Below are 24,853 nucleotides of genomic sequence, written 5' to 3' on the forward strand. Positions count from 1 at the left end.
CTTAGCTTCGATTGGAAGGTTGATGGGCAAAGGTTTGCCTCGAGTATGAAGTGTTGACTCTGATCACCTGAGAATTGATACAAAATAATAGGAAGCAGTGAGTGTATGGCTAATTCAATGGCAATTAAATTTAATCCTAATTTGATAAAAAACAAAATAAAACAGAACGATTATTTAAAATAAATACGAAATAGGACTTAGCTTTTGTTTTGATGAAAGTTGACAGTCAGAGGTAGCCTCGGGGTGAATCCTAAAAAATTGGCAAAAGAAACAAAATACGTGAGTGCAAAAGAGTCCATTGACTTTTGAGGTTTTTTTACCGAATAACCATTTTATAATGCAAATAAGGAATAAATAATGAAATAGAGTCGGGACTTAGCTTCGTGAAAGGCGAGGCGCGTAATCGGAGAAAACCCTGTTGCTAACCCTGAAAAAATTGCACAAAAGAAAATATTTTTAGTGTAAGGCAACATTCTCGCGAACCCTGATTAGGATACAAGTTAACCATGGTTGATAGAATAAATAAAAAAGACCAATTAATTATTGGTTTTTCAACCTAATTAATTAAATCGGCAAAATAAAGTTTTCGATTAAATCGTCTAATCCTCATGGATATTTTTAGAAGTTTTATTTAAAAGGATGTTTAAAAGATATTTTATTAAGTAAAATAAATTAAACACAATATAAAACATAATTATTGAGTAAAAAAATAAAAATAAAAGTAGGGAACTCAGCTCATGATCCTGCGTGTATGCAGCCTGGGGGTACACATGGTGCACTTGCGTTCTGGTCCTTTAGATCTGGGTTCAAGGTAGATCTACTGGCTGATACGTGAGGCTGTAGCGTGTTGCGCAAGAGGCTCGCTACATGGGATCTGGGAGTAGTGTTGTGCAAACAAATAAATAAAATAGAAAGATCACGCTGAGGATTGAACCCGCGTTCCTCCGGTGACCAGCTTTCTCCTTCGTTGCCAACTGAGCCATGCATTTTAATTGTCAAAGCTTCCCAGCATAATTAAGATAAAGAAAAATTATAAAATTTAAAATATGAAACCGCGCCTGGTCTTCTTCCTCTTCGTGATGATTTTTTTCTGCAACACATGGATCCTTTTGGCAACGTTTTTCACACGTTTCCTTAGCCCTGCAAACTCATAAAACATTATGCAAGCAACACAAATAAAAACGGAGGCCATGGATCAATTCGTTTTGGTTTCCTGAACATGGAAGTAACATCAATTTAAGTCAATTCGACCTAGAATAAAAACCCCTAACTCGGAGCTTCTAAACCCTAGCCATGGGGACTCTTTCAAACCAGCATCAAAATCAAATTCAATCTCCAGAAACATCATAAGCATTGATCTAAACACAAATATGCCATCAAATTCAATTTATAATGCGTGAAAAGTCGAAATCGGAATTGGATAAAAGTGGTCAAACCGAACAGAATTGGTGACGATTCTTGATGTCTCAGTGCACGAATACGATTGCAAAACGTTCAGCCACGCTTCAGGAATGTTCTTGGATCTTCAAAACTCTCTGAATTGATCTGTAACCACAACAAAGATTTTGCAATTTCTTGAACTTTCGAGAGCTTCAAAACCCCCTCTTGCTGCCGAATTCCCCTCCCCTAGGTTTTTGTGACTGTTAGGTACTTATAGGAATGCATTTAGGGTTGAATAAACTTGGCAAAATCCAATCAAATCTTTGTTAACAATCTTTTTTGGAAAATATGGTGAAATATGTTTCCAAATTAAGCCAATATCAATCTTTTTTCTCAATCCATTTTTGTCACTGATCTGTTATTGAAATATTGAGTATCTAATCATTGATGATGATTGGGAATTGGCTTTTTGTGAGATATTTGATTTTTTTATGATTTTCATAAATTAATTATCATCTTTAAATGATAAAAAATTCACATAAAATCAAGTAAAAGCCAAATTTTCGTGGGAATCATTTTATGGGCCCTCAATGTTATAAGGAACAAGTTTGGATCCTAAAAATATAGGCCCAATAGCAAGAATTTCAAAATCCTTTCACATTTTCCCTCCAAAATAGTCCAACTTTGACAAGGCCTATCTCTCTCAATTTGTGAGGTATGGAGGTGTTCTAGGATTTTTTAGAAACCTCAGAGAGTCCTCTAACCGGTGTCTTTGGTCTCATATCAAAATTCTTTTCCATTCTCATTTTATGCCTTTTTTGAAAAAAATGTCTTTTTGTTGACTTTTGAAAAGGACCTATAATGTATGAAGCCATATCTCTTAGATTATTGACCTATGAGCTTTGATTCTTGGGCCATTGGATAGAGGAATGAATTCCCTTCAAAATGAGCTTTGGTGGGAATTTTTCTGATGAAGTATGAATATTTGGTGAATTTTCAAAGCTTGGTTGACTTTTTTAGTTCATGCCCAAAATAGTAACTCTTGACTTTTGACTTCTCTGATCTTTCCTTGCATCATCATGATCAACCCTTGATCAAATGATGATTTTAGGGTTATGAGGATGTTGTTGACCAAATATCTTGATTTTTGACTATATATTGACTTGAAATGACTGTTTTGCCCTTGAGAGTCGACTGTTGACCTAATCAGGATTTGAGGGACTAAATTTGCTCTGTTTGACTTGAAACTTTATATGGAGATTCTTTGGGATGTTGGTGACCCTATGGAATCATCTTGAGCCATTGATTCAGTGATTTTCCTTTGAATGAACCAAACCCTAACTCAGAGCCTTTGTATAGGAGAGTGTGTTTTGAAGCTTTGTGCTTTGGTTTGAATTTGAATAGGAGAAAAATGTATGGGCAAATTTTGGGGTATGACAGATCTGTTTGGCCCAGTAAAAACAGCATCTGTCAGAGGGAAGAAATATGGATTAGTCATCGTAGATGATTATAGCCGCTGGACATGGGTAAAGTTCTTGAAACACAAGGATGAGTCTCATTCAGTGTTCTTTGAATTCTGCACTCAGATTCAATCTGAGAAAGAGTGTAAAATCATAAAGGTCAGAAGTGATCATGGTGGTGAATTTGAGAACAGATTCTTTGAAAAGTTCTTCAAAGAAAATGGTATTGCCCATGATTTCTCTTGTCCTAGAACTCCACAGCAAAATGGAGTTGTAGAGCGAAAGAATAGGACTCTACAAGAAATGGCCAGAACCATGATCAATGAAACCAATATGGCTAAGCATTTATGGGCAGAAGCAATAAACACTGCATGCTATATTCAGAATAGAATCTCTATCAGACCTATTCTAAATAAGACTCCTTATGAATTGTGGAAGAACAGAAAGCCCAACATTTCATATTTCCATCCTTTTGGATGTGTATGCTTTATTCTGAACACTAAAGATCATCTTGGTAAATTTGATTCCAAAGCACAAAAATGTTTCCTTCTTGGATATTCTGAACGCTCAAAAGGCTACAGAGTATACAATACTGAAACATTGGTTGTAGAAGAATCAATCAATATCAGGTTTGATGATAAGCTTGGTTCTGAAAAACCAAAGCAGTTTGATAATTTTGCAGATTGTGATATTGATGTATCAGAAGTTGTTGAGCCAAGAAGCAACGCATCAGAAGCAGAGCTTCTCAGAAGCAAAGAATCTGAAGATCAAGTATCAGCTTCTCTGGAGAATCTAAGCATTTCTGAAGAACCATCTGTCAGAAGATCATCCAGACTTATTTCTGGTCATTCAGAAGATGTCATTCTTGGAAAGAAGGATGATCCAATCAGAACAAGAGCATTCCTTAAGAACAATGCAGACTGTCAATTAGGTCTTGTATCTTTGATCGAGCCAACTTCTGTTGATCATGCTCTAGAAGATCCAGACTGGATAATTGCTATGCAAGAAGAACTGAATCAGTTTACAAGGAATGATGTTTGGGATCTTGTTCCTAGACCAGATGGATTCAATATAATCGGTACAAAATGGGTCTTCAGAAACAAGCTCAGTGAGAAAGGTGAAGTGGTAAGGAACAAAGCCAGACTGGTGGCTCAGGGTTACAGTCAGCAAGAAGGGATTGACTATACAGAAACCTTTGCACCAGTGGCCAGGTTAGAATCTATTCGTCTATTAATTTCATTTGCCACTCAACATAACATCACTCTCTATCAGATGGATGTTAAAAGTGCCTTCTTAAATGGTTATATAGATGAAGAAGTTTATGTCCATCAACCTCCTGGTTTTGAAGACTCTATGTCTCCTAATCATGTTTTTAAACTAAAGAAATCGTTGTATGGATTGAAACAAGCTCCCAGAGCTTGGTATGAACGCTTAAGTTCTTTCCTTCTGGATAATGGTTTCACTAGAGGAAAAGTGGACACTACTCTCTTTTGTAAAACCTTTAAAAGGGATATTTTAATTTGTCAAATATATGTAGATGATATTATTTTTGGAACATCTAATGCTACACTTGGAAAGGAGTTTGCTGAGTCTATGCAGGCTGAGTTTGAAATGAGCATGATGGGAGAACTCAAGTACTTCCTTGGAATACAAATAAATCAAACATCAGAAGGAACGTATGTTCACCAAACCAAGTATGTGAAGGAACTTCTGAAGAAGTTTAATCTTCTAGACTGCAAAGAAGCCAAAACTCCTATGCATCCAACATGCATCCTAGGTAAGGATGAGGTAAGTAAGAAGGTAGATCAGAAGTTATACAGAGGTATGATTGAATCTCTTCTATATTTGACTGCTTCTAGACCTGACATTCTTTTCAGTGTTTGTTTGTGTGCTAGATTCCAATCAGACCCTAGAGAATCTCATTTAACTGCTGTTAAGAGAATTCTAAGGTATCTTAAAGGTACTACTAATGTTGGCTTAGTTTACAGAAAATCTAAAGAATACAACTTAGTAGGATTCTGCGATGCTGACTATGCTGGAGACAGAATTGAAAGAAAGAGTACTTCAGGAAGTTGCCAATTTCTTGGAAGTCATTTGATCTCCTGGTATAGCAAGAAGCAAGCAACTATTGCTCTATCAACAACAGAAGCAGAATATGTCCCTGCTGCTGGTTGCAGTACACAGATGCTCTGGATGAAGAGTCAGCTAGAAGATTATCAGATATATGAGAGTAACATTCCTATATTCTGTGATAATACTTCTGCTATATGTTTATCTAAGAATCCTATTCTTCATTCAAAAGCTAAACATATTGAGATTAAACATCATTTCATAAGGGACTATGTTCAGAAGGGTGTTCTATCTTTAAACTTTGTGGATACAGACCATCAATGGGCTGATATCTTTACAAAACCCCTGGCTGAAGATAGGTTTAAGTTCATTCTGAAGAACATCAGTATGGATTTATGCCCAGAATGAGAAGATGAGAAGTTCTTATGTATGAGTATCTTCTGAAATGAAAGTGGATTATTTTTTAATCAGAAGTTCTGATTAAAATCTTTTAGAAATTATGATTCGGTTATTACTAACGTTTCATTGTCTAAGTTGATTCAGAACCTCTTTTAAAGCAAAACAGCTGTAACGTTTTATCTCGGGATGGTAAACCTGTCTTTACTGTTCATGGATAAGCGCGCGTGCAGTTGAAGGGACGCCGACCATAGGTAACTGTGCTAGTCACCTCATTTGTCTTTATTATCTCTCCTCATGTCACGTAACATTAAATGCTATCCATCATTTGTTTCATTTTCTTTTAAATACTCTTCAAACGCTTCTCCTTCCCTCTTACATTTTCTCTATAGTACTTTTTCATTTTTTTTTTGTCTATTTAAATCCTCCGTTCCTTTGCATTCCTCATCAAGTTTTTCTCTCTCTCTTCTATTTCCTTTCTTGCTCAAACAAAGTTTTTTTTTTCTTCTTTAAAAAAATCCTAGTTCAAACCTAGCGTTCATCATGAATCCTTTCAACTCAATAAGAACGGATGGAAGGGTTACTCAGTTATCGGATGTGAAGCATATCTTGGGATGGCTCTCCAAGTCTCTTTCAAGACAGATCTCTTCTTCAATGTTGTTATCAACATTTATCCAAAGGAAGAAGACCTTCTTGAGTCACTGGAGCCCGTTTGCAACATTAGCTCCCTGTCTGTGAACTGTCCCTCACTTCCTCTCTGGTCTCTTGAATCTCTCCTACAGTGGAGGTTCTAGTCTGAAAAGACAAGAAGACCACAGGGATTCTTGATGGGTTGACACAGAATGTGTCTTGCTAGGGTTTTGTTTTTAATTTTTGTAGTCATTTCCTCTTGGGATGACTTTTTATGTATTTGCTAGGAATGTTTCTCATCTTGTTAAACATAAGAACCTTTGTAATATCTTTTGATTATCAATGAAAAGTTTCTTTGCTTTTACATTCCAGTGATTTTATTTGTCGTTTTATACATCTGAATCTTTTGGAATATTCTTTTTGATGTTATGACAAAAAGGGGGAGAAGATAAATGATAAATGATTTGATTAATCTATCAGTTGCTGGGTAAAGCTCCCACACATTTACTAACAAGAACTGCAAGTTATATATGGTTTAAGTGTTTTGCAGGTATAAAGAAGTGAAGAGAATCTTCAAAGCAAAACCATAAGAAGCGTTATTCTGTAAAAAGAATAAGCATATGAAAACTGAAGCAAGCTGAGGAAACTGAAGCAAGCTGAGTGTTGTCAAGCTTCAGAATCAGAAGCACTGATAATAGAATTTGATCCAAAATTTGTCTATTTGCTTTGACAAAATTCTATTTGCTCTGATACATTATTTTAGCCTATATGGCTCTGATACATATCATGTGTTCTAATATACATTTTATGTTCTTACTCGTTCATGCTGACTTTTGTCGTTTAGTTTTTGTTCTGTAACATTTCAGGATGTAGAGATGCTCTGATGATGCTCTGGTACATTCAACAATGTTCTGATACAAATCTAGCATGAAGTGATGTTGGTAGAAATTCAAAGCTCTGAAGCTATCCGAGGGAAGCAGAAATCAGAAGCTGTGAATGTTCTAAAGATCCAGAAAACTCAAGTTCTGAAGCTGTCCTAAATGGAAGCAGAAATCAGAAGCTGTGAATGTTCTGAAGATCAAAGAAATTCAAGTTCTGAAGCTGTCCTAGATGGAAGCAGGAATCAGAAGTTGTGAATGTTCTGAAGATCAAAGAAATTCAAGTTCTGAAGCTGTCCTAAATGGAAGCAGGAATCAGAAGCTGTGAGTGGTCTAAGGATCTAAAGAAATTCAAGTTCTGAAGCTGTCCAATGGAAGCAGAAGTCAGAAGCTATGAATTCTCTGAAGACAGAAGCTTATGTGATCGTCTCTACCGAAATAATTAGGGAAGTCTTTTATTAAAGTTCTTCGAGTATTTATTTCAGGGGGAGATTATTTATCTCAGGGGGAGATTGTTAATCTCAGGGGGAGACATATTCACATGCTTATGCTATAGCTGTGTAATTTGTCTTTTGCCGTCTGCTCTTTCTGATCGCAAATTCATATCATTTATATATGTTTTTGTCATCATCAAAAAGGGGGAGATTGTTAGAACAAGATTTGTTCTGATCAATTATCTTAGTTTTGATGATAACAATAATATGAATTTTGCTTAAGATAATATGGTACTCTAATCAAATGCAATTTCCTTTTCAGGAAATATATAAAGAGTATGCATAATTCAGCGCTCAGAAGCTTTGTCTCAAAAGGTTCAGCATGCAACATCAGAACATGGTCTGGCAAGACATCAGAAGATGGTCGAAGCAGAATCAGAACATGGGTCTATGGAAGCATCAGAAGAACATGAGATCAGAAGCACTGAAGTTCTGATGGTATCACGCTCAGAAGCACTTCAAGGTCAGAAGATCAGAAGATGCTTTGCACCAAGCTGTTTGACTCTGATGATATTCAAACGTTGTATTCACAAACATCAGATCAGAAGAAAGTACAAGTGGCAGGCTACGCTGACTGACAAAAGGAACGTTAGAAGCTATTAAAGGCAACGTCAGTAGACACAGCGTGAACAAGGCTCGAGGTAGTTGACAAAAGCGTATAACATTAAATGTGATGCTGTACGGAACACGCAAAGCATTAAATGCACTCAACGGTCATCTTCTCCAACGCCTATATATATATGAAGTTCTGATGAGAAGCAAAGTTAACAACAACGATTCTGAACAAAAACAACTCATATTAACTTGCTGAAACTCTGTTCTACTCAAAGCTCAGAATCTTCATCTTCATCAAAGCTCACTACATTGCTGTTGTAATATATTAGTGAGATTAAGCTTAAACGTTAAGAGAAATATCACAGTTTGTGATTATAGCTTTTAAGAAGCAAGTGTAATACTCTTAGAATAGATTACATTAAGTTGTAAGGAACTAGAGTGATCAAGTGTTGATCAGGATACTCTAGGAAGTCTTAGCTTGTGTCTAAGCAGTTGTAATTAGAGTGATCACGTGGTGGTCAGGATACTCTAAGAAAGTCTTAGCTTGTGTCTAAGCAGTTGTTCCTGGAGTGATCAGGTTGTGATCAGGATACTCTAGAAGACTTAGTCGCGGACTAAGTGGAAAACCATTGTAATCCGTGCGATTAGTGGATTAAATCCTCAGTTAAGGTAAATCATCTCTGCGGGGGTGGACTGGAGTAGTTTAGTTAACAACGAACCAGGATAAAAATAACTGTGCAATTTATTTTTATCAGTCTAGTTTTTAAAGCTACACTTATTCAAACCCCCCCTTTCTAAGTGTTTTTCTATCCTTCAATTGGTATCAGAGCGCCGGTTCTAAGGTGCAAACACTTAACCGTGTTTAGAAAAGATTCAGGAAGAGAAAAACGCTTCAGTAAAAGATGGCTGGTGAATCTCAAGCAAATCCAACTCCATCTACATCTGGCTCTGCTGAGCAACACAACGGTAACAATGGTTATACTAGACCGCCGGTATTTGATGGTGAAAACTTTGAATACTGGAAAGATAAACTGGAAAGTTACTTTCTTGGTCTAGATGGTGATCTATGGGATCTTCTGATGGATGGTTACAAACATCCGGTAAAAGCCAGTGGCGTAAAGCTGACAAGGCAAGAAATGAGCGATGATCAGAAGAAGCTTTTCAGGAATCATCATAAATGCAGAACTGTTTTGCTGAATGCTATCTCTCACGCTGAGTATGAGAAGATATCTAACAGGGAAACGGCCTATGACATATATGAGTCCTTGAAAATGACTCATGAAGGAAATGATCAAGTCAAGGAGACTAAAGCTCTTGCTCTAATCCAGAAATATGAAGCCTTCAAGATGGAGGATGATGAAGACATTGAAAAGATGTTTTCAAGATTTCAAACTTTGACTGCTGGATTGAGAGTTCTTGACAAAGGCTACACCAAGGCTGATCATGTAAAGAAGATCATCAGAAGTTTGCCCAGAAGATGGGGCCCAATGGTGACTGCATTCAAGATTGCCAAGAATCTGAATGAAGTCTCTTTGGAAGAGCTTATCAGTGCCTTGAGAAGCCATGAAATCGAGCTGGACGCAAACGAGCCTCAAAAGAAAGGTAAGTCCATTGCATTAAAATCCAATATCAAGAAATGCACTAACGCTTTTCAGGCTAGAGAAGAAGATTCTGAAGAATCAGAATCTGAAGAAGAAGATGAACTGTCCTTGATCTCCAGAAGGCTAAATCAACTCTGGAAGAACAAGCAAAGGAAGTTCAGAGGCGTCAGAAGTTCAAAGAAATTTGAACGTGGAGAATCTTCTGATGACAGAAGATCTGACAAGAAAAAGGCTGTCTGCTATGAATGCAATGAGCCTGGACATTACAAGAATGAGTGTCCAAAACTTCTGAAAGAAAATCCCAAGAAGAAGTTTCATAAGAAGAAAGGTCTTATGGCAACCTGGGATGAGTCAGAAGATGATTCAGACTCTGAAGATGAGCAGGCTAACTGTGCGCTGATGGCGACAGAAGATGACGGATCAGAATCTTCATCAGAATCAGATTCTGAAGAGATATCCTTGGCTGCAAAAAGGACAAAGCACAACATGTCATGGTACTTGGACTCTGGATGCTCACGACACATGACAGGAAGAAGGTCTATGTTCCAAGACCTGGTGCTTAAGTCTGGAGGAGAAGTCAAGTTTGGAGGAGATCAGAAGGGCAAGATAATTGGCTCTGGAACTATAAAGTCTGGTAACTCTCCCTCCATTTCAAATGTACTTCTTGTAGAAGGATTAACACATAACCTCTTATCTATCAGTCAATTGAGTGACAATGGTTATGATATAATCTTTAATCAAAAGTCTTGCAAGGCTGTAAATCAGAAGGATGGCTCAATCCTATTTACCGGCAAGAGGAAGAACAACATTTATAAGACAGATCTGCAAGATCTTTTGAGTCAGAAGGTGACTTGTCTTATGTCTGTTTCTGAAGAGCAGTGGGTCTGGCACAGAAGATTAGGCCATGCTAGTTTGAGAAAGATTTCTCAGATTAACAAACTGGATCTTATCAGAGGACTCCCTAATCTGAAATTCAAATCAGATGCTCTTTGTGAAGCATGTCAGAAGGGCAAGTTCTCCAAACCTGCATTCAAGTCCAAGAATGTTGTTTCTACCTCAAGGACATTAGAACTCTTGCACATTGATCTTGTAATACGGTGAACTGACTTTTTATTACTTGGAATGTCGCGGTAAGCAAGAGTCGCCACCGACTTTTATTTTATCCAAACAATATTCGGAAAGGCAAAAAGAAACAGAAAAAAACCTTTTAAAAGAAATCTAAGTTCGGGGGGTAATTTATGCAAAGGGAAGGTGTAAGGAACCCTTTGCATCCATGGTTTTCCATGGGCTCTTAATTGCTTTGCTTGCTCGTTTTTTTAGAAAATGTAGATGAAAGAGATAGGGACTTTAGCTCGTAAATGAGCGTTGCCCTTTTGAAAAATTATGAGAAAGAATATAATGAAAGTTTGAGCATTGCAAGGCAATTAGGGGCAATTACCTTAAACTCAGATGATAGGTCTCTTTTTAGCCTTTCAGAATGAAAGGGTCTATCCTTGCCATAAGAGGGCAGGAAGCCTTTCGTTTGGAGGTAGAAGGGTCATCGAAGCATCCTTTGCCATAAGACTGTCCCATGCCATAGAGGGGCAGGTAATCTAAGGCAAGGATCAGAATAAGCCATTTTTCGTTAGGCAACCAGAAGATACCTCAGCCTTTTTCCGTAGGCAACTTCCGAGGGTCGAGGTCATTTGTGTATCGAAGGCAGCATCATTTAGGGTCGTGACCTTTTTATCGAGGCAACATGGCTGAGGTATCCTCGTATTCGAGGGACTTGGCTTATTCTGCAAAAAACACAAGGCAACAGGCAACAAGGCAACAGAGAGAGGTTACCCAAAAGCGTGCGTGTGTGCACCAATCACGTGATTATATTCAATTATATTATCTTGTAAATTAGTGATTCTAAATTCAAATCATGGTTGCCACTCCCTATTTTACTAACCACGCAGATAATATAAGGCAAGAAACAGTAATATGGGGGAGGGAAATTGTAACCAGCGGATCCCTTAATAGGGTTTGACATAAGTAATAATTAAACAGAAAAATAAAAGGTTAGGGTTTAGGGTTACCCATGCTCGACGCTTTGGCAATTGACAAACCCTGAAAAGGCGGGAAAAATAGGAAACGGGCATTTATGAGTGCATTATCAGTTCAGCCATAAACAGGGTTAACCCTAATCAACAAAAGTAAAAATACGAAAAAAGGGTAAAAATACTTAGCTTCGATTGGAAGGTTGATGGGCAAAGGTTTGCCTCGAGTATGAAGTGTTGACTCTGATCACCTGAGAATTGATACAAAATAATAGGAAGCAGTGAGTGTATGGCTAATTCAATGGCAATTAAATTTAATCCTAATTTGATAAAAAACAAAATAAAACAGAACGATTATTTAAAATAAATACGAAATAGGACTTAGCTTTTGTTTTGATGAAAGTTGACAGTCAGAGGTAGCCTCGGGGTGAATCCTAAAAAATTGGCAAAAGAAACAAAATACGTGAGTGCAAAAGAGTCCATTGACTTTTGAGGTTTTTTTACCGAATAACCATTTTATAATGCAAATAAGGAATAAATAATGAAATAGAGTCGGGACTTAGCTTCGTGAAAGGCGAGGCGCGTAATCGGAGAAAACCCTGTTGCTAACCCTGAAAAAATTGCACAAAAGAAAATATTTTTAGTGTAAGGCAACATTCTCGCGAACCCTGATTAGGATACAAGTTAACCATGGTTGATAGAATAAATAAAAAAGACCAATTAATTATTGGTTTTTCAACCTAATTAATTAAATCGGCAAAATAAAGTTTTCGATTAAATCGTCTAATCCTCATGGATATTTTTAGAAGTTTTATTTAAAAGGAAGTTTAAAAGATATTTTATTAAGTAAAATAAATTAAACACAATATAAAACATAATTATTGAGTAAAAAAATAAAAATAAAAGTAGGGAACTCAGCTCATGATCCTGCGTGTATGCAGCCTGGGGGTACACATGGTGCACTTGCGTTCTGGTCCTTTAGATCTGGGTTCAAGGTAGATCTACTGGCTGATACGTGAGGCTGTAGCGTGTTGCGCAAGAGGCTCGCTACATGGGATCTGGGAGTAGTGTTGTGCAAACAAATAAATAAAATAGAAAGATCACGCTGAGGATTGAACCCGCGTTCCTCCGGTGACCAGCTTTCTCCTTCGTTGCCAACTGAGCCATGCATTTTAATTGTCAAAGCTTCCCAGCATAATTAAGATAAAGAAAAATTATAAAATTTAAAATATGAAACCGCGCCTGGTCTTCTTCCTCTTCGTGATGATTTTTTTCTGCAACACATGGATCCTTTTGGCAACGTTTTTCACACGTTTCCTTAGCCCTGCAAACTCATAAAACATTATGCAAGCAACACAAATAAAAACGGAGTCCATGGATCAATTCGTTTTGGTTTCCTGAACATGGAAGTAACATCAATTTAAGTCAATTCGACCTAGAATAAAAACCCCTAACTCGGAGCTTCTAAACCCTAGCCATGGTGACTCTTTCAAACCAGCATCAAAATCAAATTCAATCTCCAGAAACATCATAAGCATTGATCTAAACACAAATATGCCATCAAATTCAATTTATAATGCGTGAAAAGTCGAAATCGGAATTGGATAAAAGTGGTCAAACCGAACAGAATTGGTGACGATTCTTGATGTCTCAGTGCACGAATACGATTGCAAAACGTTCAGCCACGCTTCAGGAATGTTCTTGGATCTTCAAAACTCTCTGAATTGATCTGTAACCACAACAAAGATTTTGCAATTTCTTGAACTTTCGAGAGCTTCAAAACCCCCTCTTGCTGCCGAATTCCCCTCCCCTAGGTTTTTGTGACTGTTAGGTACTTATAGGAATGCATTTAGGGTTGAATAAACTTGGCAAAATCCAATCAAATCTTTGTTAACAATCTTTTTTGGAAAATATGGTGAAATATGTTTCCAAATTAAGCCAATATCAATCTTTTTTCTCAATCCATTTTTGTCACTGATCTGTTATTGAAATATTGAGTATCTAATCATTGATGATGATTGGGAATTGGCTTTTTGTGAGATATTTGATTTTTTATGATTTTCATAAATTAATTATCATCTTTAAATGATAAAAAATTCACATAAAATCAAGTAAAAGCCAAATTTTCGTGGGAATCATTTTATGGGCCCTCAATGTTATAAGGAACAAGTTTGGATCCTAAAAATATAGGCCCAATAGCAAGAATTTCAAAATCCTTTCACATTTTCCCTCCAAAATAGTCCAACTTTGACAAGGCCTATCTCTCTCAATTTGTGAGGTATGGAGGTGTTCTAGGATTTTTTAGAAACCTCAGAGAGTCCTCTAACCGGTGTCTTTGGTCTCATATCAAAATTCTTTTCCATTCTCATTTTATGCCTTTTTTGAAAAAAAATGTCTTTTTGTTGACTTTTGAAAAGGACCTATAATGTATGAAGCCATATCTCTTAGATTATTGACCTATGAGCTTTGATTCTTGGGCCATTGGATAGAGGAATGAATTCCCTTCAAAATGAGCTTTGGTGGGAATTTTTCTGATGAAGTATGAATATTTGGTGAATTTTCAAAGCTTGGTTGACTTTTTTAGTTCATGCCCAAAATAGTAACTCTTGACTTTTGACTTCTCTGATCTTTCCTTGCATCATCATGATCAACCCTTGATCAAATGATGATTTTAGGGTTATGAGGATGTTGTTGACCAAATATCTTGAGTTTTGACTATATATTGACTTGAAATGACTGTTTTGCCCTTGAGAGTCGACTGTTGACCTAATCAGGATTTGAGGGACTAAATTTGCTCTGTTTGACTTGAAACTTTATATGGAGATTCTTTGGGATGTTGGTGACCCTATGGAATCATCTTGAGCCATTGATTCAGTGATTTTCCTTTGAATGAACCAAACCCTAACTCAGAGCCTTTGTATAGGAGAGTGTGTTTTGAAGCTTTGTGCTTTGGTTTGAATTTGAATAGGAGAAAAATGTATGGGCAAATTTTGGGGTATGACAGCTGCCCCTGTTCAATTATCTTAAACCTGAAGATGTAGAGTGGTTTGTATGCCATTCGGTATCTGAAGGTGGAAGATGATTGAACACTAGAATACCAAGAAATTTGCCCTATTTGCAGTAGGGACTTTTTGTCGGAGATGGGCTTGTAGATGCCATCCAGCAAATCATACATTAGATTCGGTTTGGAGTGTTTGAGAAGTATTTGTTAGAGATTGATCGTGTTAGCGTTGTTCGTGATGAGAGAAACGGGTCATACATTTAGACCATATATTAGACCATATCTGAGGAGGGATATCAGAACGAGTTATTCATTAAACCATATCTGAGGGTGAATACTAGAACGAGTCATACATTAAACCATATCTGATGGATAATGCCAGAACGAGTCATACATTTAGACCATATCTGACTAAAAATACCGGAACGGGTCGTATATTAGACCATATCTGATTAAGAATACCGGAACGGGTCATATATTAGACCATATCTGATGGATAATGCCAGAACGAGTCATATATTTAGACCATATTTGACTAAAAATACCGGAACGGGTCATATATTAGACCATATCTGATTAAGAATACCGGAACGGGTCATATATTAGACCATATCTGATTAAGAATACCGGAACGGGTCATATATTAGACCATATCTGATGGATAATGCCAGAACGAGTCATTCATTTAGACCATATCTGACTAAAAATACCGGAACGGGTCGTATATTAGACCATATCTGATTAAGAATACCGGAACGGGTCATATATTAGACCATATCTGATAGAGAATGTTTGTTTGTTAGGGTTGATGAGTTATTTGACGAAGTTTTGGAATGTAAAAAGGCTTGTCAGACTGAATCTCCAGCTTGATTATATCTGAGAGGAATGATTGTCGAGGCGGAACCTGAAAACAAAGTATGCAATGTCATGATGCATGTAATGAATGAGATGGGATTCTCAAATTAAATGAGAAACTTGCATGAAGTGATGTATGCAATGTATGAATATGTTCATGACATATGATATGCGAATATGATTTATGTTGTCCTGATTTGAGAAAATAAATCTCTATATCCTTGTGATTTTATTGTCGGATCTTGTCTTGAAGATGCTCAGCTGGTGATTTATGGTTTCTACTTGGGGATGATTAGTAGTTTGATGTACCCTGTTTTTAGAGATAAACCATGTTGGAGAAGAGCAACATATTGGATGATCGGTAATGCGGAAGATGTAAACTCTGTTGGGGAGTCATGTCTTTGTTGAGACGAATATGTTTAAAGATGTCTTCTTAATGATTACTCTGCGGGGAGGTGGTTTTGTGAACCTGGCTCTGTGGGGAGACATGGGTGTCTTGAAAGTTGCCCCAGTATCATAGTAACTTACTACTTGGTTCAGGACACGCCACTGAGTATTGATCAAGATGTTGAATTTGGACTTGCATAGATTTGCCCCAGTTAGCAAGAACTTTGGAAAGATTCGCCTCGCGAGGACTTTATGAGATGTTCACTATGGGCGATATGCCCCCAGTAATCATAGGCTCATGACAATATCTCACGTTGATTGGGGAGTAGTTTTAGATATACTTGGATGCATGCCCCTGATTGTTCGAGCATCCATGAGAGATTCTCAGAATCTTGACTTGATTGCCCCAGATTGATTGGACGAAAACATGTCATGCCCCTTGTATACGTAAGAGACAGGGCTTCCTTGGAGTAATTTTGTCTGTCGGGATAACTTTCAATCATTAGTTGTACCCTGTGCAAATTCTTTCTGTTGCTAACATTTGAAATTATGTAGCAGAATATGTTTAATAATGTATTTATGAGATGCACTGCATACGTTTGTCTTGAGTTTGTTGAAAAACATTAAAATTGGATATGTAAAAGCATGATGTTTATAAAAACGTGATGTTTGTAAAAAAACGAAGTGTCAACTCAGCATCTGCGGTAAACCTTAAGGAGTCAGGATACCTTTTTTGTGACAGTATGCTTTCGAACTAACCATGCTTCAGTTAGGACTTTTAAGGGTTGTAACGTGGCTTGGTTCACGGTTTAAGAAACGAAGGATAAAGGCTCAAAAATTGATTGTACCCACCCTCTTCGTGATGATCTTTGATCCTAAGCTCAGTTAATTCAACTTGTGCATTCAGGTTCCAAGAGACTTTTGGATTTGCACCTTGGATAATGATGATGGTTCACAAGCAAGGAAAGCTTTTGAGATGGCAGTCGCTTCTTCCTTTTGGCAGTCACAACATTGTGTTGTTCAGGAATTTATTGACTTCTCTTTTTTCATCTTTTTGATATCCCTAACTTTTGCCTGAACTGTCTATTTTGAGCTTACAGTCAGCGGGATGCCTTGATTTTTGCCTAAGTCATCTTTTTGATTTTTGACTTAGCAGGCTTTTCTTTGTATATATGTTTTTTCGTTTTTTTTCTTTTTGAGAGATATTGTCTGCCTTGCTTAATGATTGATGAACCATCATTGGCTTTTGATTGACGTCTCCAACATTTCTTTGATGTGTGCGAATGAACGCTTGTGATTGAAACCTTTATTGAAAGATGTACTGAATGATTCTCTTAAAATAGAATGCACAGCCAAATTAACTGAGAACTACCCTGCCCCAGGTTATGATCAAGGGTTTTAATTAGTACAAGAAAGAAACTTCTATTTCTTAGGCTCAAAGGGGTTGACGAGGGATTATCATCCTTATATCTCCACTGTTTAGGAATTGAAACAATGCCTGTACATCGTCAACATAGTCTGTTCGAAAGCATATTGTATGAGGTTGCAGTATCATTTTCGTCATCCTCCCTCAAGAGGCTTACAGCTTAGCAGGAGTTGAATCTCACAAAACATATGCAAAGTAAAGACATAATTTAAAATGAGTGATAGCGAAATAATTTATACAAGACAAGCATATGCAATGTACTGATGATGATTATTAAAACAGATAATGTCTATCATGAGTCAAATGTTTAAACAAACAGAAAGGAGACTTGCAAACGAAAGTAGATCTAATGATCCAAAAGTTTGTCCGTATAGACGTCAATCAGTCTTGTCATGACTAGGCATAGGAGCGGTGATCACCACAGGAGTTTTCAGGAGGGTTGAATTTGACCTCCCCTTCATTGTTCAGATCTGGAATCTTATTCTCCAATGTCTAGCAATTGTTTGTGTAATGTCCAGAAATGTTGGAATGGTACGCTCACCTCACATTGAGTTTATAGCCAGGAATGGAGGTGTTAGAATTCTTAGGAGGGTCCCTCATAGTAATCAATTGTATCTTCAACAGAAGTTGTAATGCTTGAGTCAGTGACACATTGATCTAGGTGAATTGACACTTAGGTGCATCTGACTTATTTCGTTGTTGTGGAACTGGTGTAGAGATTCAGAGTATCCGGGGTTCGAGCTTCCGGAATGTATGTCTGTTTGGAATGTTTCAGAAGTCTGGGGGTCAAGCTTCCGAAATGTATATCTGATTGGAATGTTTCAGAAGTCTGGGGGTCAAGCTTCTAGAATGTTCATCTGATTGGAACTTTCAGAATGTCCGGGGTTCGAGCTTCCAGAATGTTCATTTGATTGGGGTTGATTTGTTGATGGTATTTGTCTGACCAGTTGGTCGACCATATCGAGTGGGTCATCGCCTCTGATTCGGGATACTTCTGAATTTGAACATGCATGGCTAGAGGAAAATAAATCCTCTTGCCCCTTGATTGGTACTGTGTCTTTGAATTGGAAGGTACGTGGTCAGAGGGAAATAAATCCTCTTTCCCCTTGATGGGAGATCAGTCTTTGATAAGAGCACCTGAAATTGTGCGCCCTAAATTCCTAAGATCCTTGAAAGGGTTAGTTAAATCATGTTATGCTTTTAATGTCATGATGTCATGGATGTTATGCGAATGCGGTTCATTAGGCATAGTGTGGGGTAGTAAGGACAAACAAGTCCTTTTAACAAAACCTGCAAGGAAACGAAGGTTAGTAGCAAACACCAACAAGTCACGCAAGTCACACAAGTCACACAGTTTTGTCTTATGGTAAGGCTTGCACGTGGTCCAGAGGTATGTACCCTTCTTCCTTTCGTTTAGTTGGTTCATCCTGTCCTAAAAAGTAACCAGGTTCTATGGTGCTCATATCCCTGATCTTTCTCGTGGGCATTGTCTCAACATAGCACTCAATCGGCCAGCCAAAAGCATCCCTTGAGTCCAATCTCAATGAGTGTAGCATCGAGTATCAACCGGCTTCAGTCAGGAATCCGAAGCCAGCCATCTCGCTACTTCTTATAAGCCAAAGTCAAGTTCAACTAAGGTTCTAAAGGCGAATTAGTGCTCATGACACCACGCGGTAGCCAAATGTCTCCTCGATCAAATTCAAGGGCCATCAGGACAAACCAAAGCGTCGCACTAACGGTGGCCACCAGTTCAACCATAACGATACATGTCGTACAGTCTCCCTGATCTCATGCCACATACTTAAGGTACACTAGATCCGGGTGTAGGACCTTTCACACAACAGAATACCCAAAACAGCCCTGCAAAAGTAAAGCAAGCAAAACAAACAATAGAAAACATTTAAGTGAATCCTAAACTTTTAAGGTAACCCCTCTTAATCGAAAAAGTCCCCAGCAGAGTCGCCAGTTCTGTAATACGGTGAACTGACTTTTTATTACTTGGAATGTCGCGGTAAGCAAGAGTCGCCACCGACTTTTATTTTATCCAAACAATATTCGGAAAGGCAAAAAGAAACAGAAAAAAACCTTTTAAAAGAAATCTAAGTTCGGGGGGTAATTTATGCAAAGGGAAGGTGTAAGGAACCCTTTGCATCCATGGTTTTCCATGGGCTCTTAATTGCTTTGCTTGCTCGTTTGTTTAGAAAATGTAGATGAAAGAGATAGGGACTTTAGCTCGTAAATGAGCGTTGCCCTTTTGAAAAATTATGAGAAAGAATATAATGAAAGTTTGAGCATTGCAAGGCAATTAGGGGCAATTACCTTAAACTCAGATGATAGGTCTCTTTTTAGCCTTTCAGAATGAAAGGGTCTATCCTTGCCATAAGAGGGCAGGAAGCCTTTCGTTTGGAGGTAGAAGGGTCATCGAAGCATCCTTTGCCATAAGACTGTCCCATGCCATAGAGGGGCAGGTAATCTAAGGCAAGGATCAGAATAAGCCATTTTTCGTTAGGCAACCAGAAGATACCTCAGCCTTTTTCCGTAGGCAACTTCCGAGGGTCGAGGTCATTTGTGTATCGAAGGCAGCATCATTTAGGGTCGTGACCTTTTTATCGAGGCAACATGGCTGAGGTATCCTCGTATTCGAGGGACTTGGCTTATTCTGCAAAAAACACAAGGCAACAGGCAACAAGGCAACAGAGAGAGGTTACCCAAAAGCGTGCGTGTGTGCACCAATCACGTGATTATATTCAATTATATTATCTTGTAAATTAGTGATTCTAAATTCAAATCATGGTTGCCACTCCCTATTTTACTAACCACGCAGATAATATAAGGCAAGAAACAGTAATATGGGGGAGGGAAATTGTAACCAGCGGATCCCTTAATAGGGTTTGACATAAGTAATAATTAAACAGAAAAATAAAAGATTAGGGTTTAGGGTTACCCATGCTCGACGCTTTGGCAATTGACAAACCCTGAAAAGGCGGGAAAAATAGGAAACGGGCATTTATGAGTGCATTATCAGTTCAGCCATAAACAGGGTTAACCCTAATCAACAAAAGTAAAAATACGAAAAAAGGGTAAAAATACTTAGCTTCGATTGGAAGGTTGATGGGCAAAGGTTTGCCTCGAGTATGAAGTGTTGACTCTGATCACCTGAGAATTGATACAAAATAATAGGAAGCAGTGAGTGTATGGCTAATTCAATGGCAATTAAATTTAATCCTAATTTGATAAAAAACAAAATAAAACAGAACGATTATTTAAAATAAATACGAAATAGGACTTAGCTTTTGTTTTGATGAAAGTTGACAGTCAGAGGTAGCCTCGGGGTGAATCCTAAAAAATTGGCAAAAGAAACAAAATACGTGAGTGCAAAAGAGTCCATTGACTTTTGAGGTTTTTTTACCGAATAACCATTTTATAATGCAAATAAGGAATAAATAATGAAATAGAGTCGGGACTTAGCTTCGTGAAAGGCGAGGCGCGTAATCGGAGAAAACCCTGTTGCTAACCCTGAAAAAATTGCACAAAAGAAAATATTTTTAGTGTAAGGCAACATTCTCGCGAACCCTGATTAGGATACAAGTTAACCATGATTGATAGAATAAATAAAAAAGACCAATTAATTATTGGTTTTTCAACCTAATTAATTAAATCGGCAAAATAAAGTTTTCGATTAAATCGTCTAATCCTCATGGATATTTTTAGAAGTTTTATTTAAAAGGATGTTTAAAAGATATTTTATTAAGTAAAATAAATTAAACACAATATAAAACATAATTATTGAGTAAAAAAATAAAAATAAAAGTAGGGAACTCAGCTCATGATCCTGCGTGTATGCAGCCTGGGGGTACACATGGTGCACTTGCGTTCTGGTCCTTTAGATCTGGGTTCAAGGTAGATCTACTGGCTGATACGTGAGGCTGTAGCGTGTTGCGCAAGAGGCTCGCTACATGGGATCTGGGAGTAGTGTTGTGCAAACTGTAACTCGGTGAACTGACTTTTATTTTTATAGCAACCAATGTTGCGGTGAGCATGAGTCGCCACCGACTTTTATTTTTTTCAATGTTAGGAAAGGTAAAAAGTACAGAAAAAGACCTTTTTGAAAAGAAACGGGCTCGGGGGGTAAGTTATGAAAAGGGAAGGTGCAAGCACCCTTTTCATCCGTAGTTATCTACGGGCTCTTAACTTGCTTAGCTCATATTGTTTGTTTGTTTTGAAAGAGGCATAAGGACTTTAGCGTAAATGCATAGCCTTAGTTTTTGAAATGATATTGGGAAGATGTTTTTTATTGAGCTAGGCAGGTTAAGAAAACTACCCTAATTAATTGGTCTTTTTCTATAATTTTTACAGTTCCCAGGACTATCCATACTATATGGGAGTAGGTAGTCCCTGTTATATTGGACGTGCGGGTCATCGAAGGGTCATCGAATCGTCATAGGGGCTATCCATACCATAAAGAGGGTAGGAAGTCCTATGAGATATGAATGGTCATAAAGGCAACCAGTAGAGATACCTTAGCAATTCGAAGGGACTATCATCATTTATCGAAAGCAACTCGAGGGACAAGATCATAGATTTTAGGCAACATCGAAGGGTCATCGAGGGACTTATGATCTTTTTATCGAAGGGACGATGACGATTTATTTGACAAGAGTCTTTGCTAAGAGTACCCCTACGCTCGAGGGGCGTGACCATTATTCGAAGGCAACAAAGAGGAGCGTACCCTAGGGGTGAGTGCGTGCAAGTGTGTTAGATTCAGTTATTTTTTTATCTTGAGTTAGGTTAGCTACGATTGATTAATTATCTTGCCATACAATCCTAAACATACATTCAACAGTTAATATAGCAGTTCAATATAGTGCAGAAATTAAAAGCAGAAAAATAGAGTCCTACGCTATTACATCGCTTCGGGGTGGGGGTTACATAACCAAAAAATGGGGATAAAAAATAATTACAAACCCAAATAGGAATAAAAATAAAATTGCAAGTGTCTATGTCCAATGCCTTGATAACAATGTCTCGCAAAAAATCAACAGAGTGTTAGTACAGATATATACAACGATGCGTGAATAAAATGACAAAAATTACTTGTAAATATTAATTACAATTATCAAAAGAAAAAATATAAAACTAACCATCCAAAGAGGAAAAAATAAATGAATAACATTTTTTGTTTTTTTCAATAATGTGAGAAATTAAACTAAAATAAATAAATATTTTCGGTGTTTTTATAATAAGAAATCAACATCATTATTTTAAAAAAAATACACTAAATAAAATAAATAAAAGTTAAAAAGTAGAGAATAGGTGTGAGTTAGAAAAAAAAAATTAAAATAGGAACGTAAGCCCAAACTCCCAATGAAATATTAATCCTAGTTCTTTTTACAATAAAAATTAATTAAAATATAATAATAATTAAAAAAGAATATAAATAATAAATAAAAAAAATAAAAATAAAAAAACAAATAGAGAACTAAAGACTATATGGGGCGCCCATGGTTTCTGATAACTCCCCTAGTTTTTCTCAACCAAACAAACTATGTCACTATTATTATATATATAAAAAAAATATTACATGATGAATAAAGATACAAAGTAAAACCTGGTTATTAGTAGAAGCAAGTTAATGATTTTGACTTTTCAAGTTTAGACAAATAACCAACGAGATCGTAACACATGGCAAATTGATAGTAAAAAAAAGAACAACACAATATAGAAACAACTCTCTCATGTTCTTCTTCTTACCAAGAACAAAGACTCCATTTTTGTTTCACTTTGAACCATGTTTTTTTTTTAGAAACTCATGAACCTTACCCCTACATAAACATCTATTCTAAACCCAAATATCACGTCAGTTTTTACAAACTCTTTACCAATTTATAGATCTAATACATCAAAGACAAAATAAAAGTTAATCCAACAATATTCAATCATACGGAAATCAACCTAGCTTCTACTCAATTCAACACATATACATGTTATTCAATGCAAGCTTGAAATAATACAAACAGAGATGAAAAAGCTACCGAAACAGAAGGGGAGTCGGCGTCCGATGCGGTGATCGCGCGTCTGTGGTTTGAGGCGGGTTGTTGCTGAGCGGTCGGGGTTGTTGTGACGTGTTTGAATCTCTTCTTTAATTTCAACCTGCAAATGAAAACTAAAAAAAGGGAAAAAATTGATTATGTGCATTAGTTTGGAACATGCACAAGGTTATGAATGGTGGAACTGTATGGTTTAAAGTTTTGTTCATGGTGATTTGTACAGTTGCGCGTGTGGGTGAGGAAAATATGATGTTTTTTTTTTTGGATGATTGTGTATTTTGTGTGAATGAATCGGTTAATGAGAAAGATAGAAGAACATTGTATGTACGTGAAAATAAGGGTTAAGGTTGGAAGTTTTGTTGGTTTGCGAAAATTAGTGTTAGGGAGAAGCTGGAAATTGTTTACGGTGACAGAGAATAATGGTTAGAAAAGTGGCCGCCCCCCAAGGTGTAACATTTAGAACCTATTTATATTATAATATTAGGTTAACATAAAAGGAAAAAAAATATTAGTATTAACCAATAATCAATCAAATAATATCATGATTTTTTTTTATGAAAAAGCTGACACTATTTGGACCAATCAAAGGTTAGCATGACACAATATGACCAATAAGAAACAACTATGACAAAAATGGAAAAGATTTAATTCTTTTTTTGGGATTTTTGGACTCTTTTTGATAAAATATGCATAAACTGAATTAAAAATTATTATTTTAAAAAAAACCTAAAATAAAAACGAAAAATTAAATATTAAAATTATAAAAATGCCTTTTTTGTGATTTTTGGATATAAAATGAAAATATAATTAAAACTAAAGTTAGAAGCAAAAAGGAAAAAATGTTAGGAGTGAGATTCGAACCCAAGATCCTGCACTTGCAAACCCTACTTACTTACCAATTGTGCTATATGACTTATTCAAAATGAAAAGCCAATTGAAAGTGTATGAATCATCGATCATCATTTTGCTATTTAAAATATAACAATTTAATAGTAAACTATTATATTTTAAAATAGATTTTAAATCGAATATTTATAAAATTCAGGATATCAATGTAAATGAAACCTAGATTTTTATAAAAACCCAATTTTTGAAATAGTTTTGAATTTTTGAAAAGTGTGGGCAAATTTTGGGGTATGACAGCTGCCCCTGTTCAATCTTCTTAAACATGAGGATGTAGATTGGCTTGTGTGCCTATCGGAATCTGAAGGTGGAAGAGGATTGAACACTAGAATACCCAGAAATTTGCCCTTGTTGATGGAGGGACTTTTGTATGAGATGGGCTTAAAGATGCCATCCGGAGGTTGACAGAGAACTGTCTGAGATGGGCTTAGAGATGCCACCTAACTGAGATGCTTGTCAGCAACCTGGGGGGTCATGCTTCCCATGGCGCGTATATGATAGATCTTCAGAATGTTTGGGGTTCAAACTTCCAAACGTATATCTGGAATAGAGATTCATAGATGTTCGGGGTTCGAGCTTCCGAAACATCTACCATAGAATTCAGATCAATCGGGGTTCAGGCTTTCGAAACATATCTGCCGTAGATTTCAGAACATCCGGGGTTCAGGCTTCCGGAACGTTTCCGTTGTAGAATTCAGATTATCCAGGGTTCAAGCTTCCGGAACATATCTGTTGTAGAATTCAGA

At 36.9% G+C, this 24,853-nt stretch overlaps 1 long non-coding RNA gene across 1 annotated transcript; it reads right to left on the reverse strand.

The window, feature by feature from the left end:
- Positions 1 to 23,675, reverse strand: LOC131635772 (uncharacterized). Its single transcript, XR_009293866.1, has 3 exons — positions 20,102 to 23,675; positions 11,528 to 12,099; positions 1 to 427 (listed from the first exon to the last, which is right to left on the reverse strand). It is a non-coding gene; the product is annotated as an uncharacterized LOC131635772 (long non-coding RNA).
- Between the last annotated feature and the right edge of the window lie 1,178 nt (positions 23,676 to 24,853).

This window comes from Vicia villosa, linkage group LG1 (genome assembly GCF_029867415.1).
Source record: "Vicia villosa cultivar HV-30 ecotype Madison, WI linkage group LG1, Vvil1.0, whole genome shotgun sequence".
Taxonomy (NCBI): Eukaryota; Viridiplantae; Streptophyta; class Magnoliopsida; order Fabales; family Fabaceae; genus Vicia; species Vicia villosa.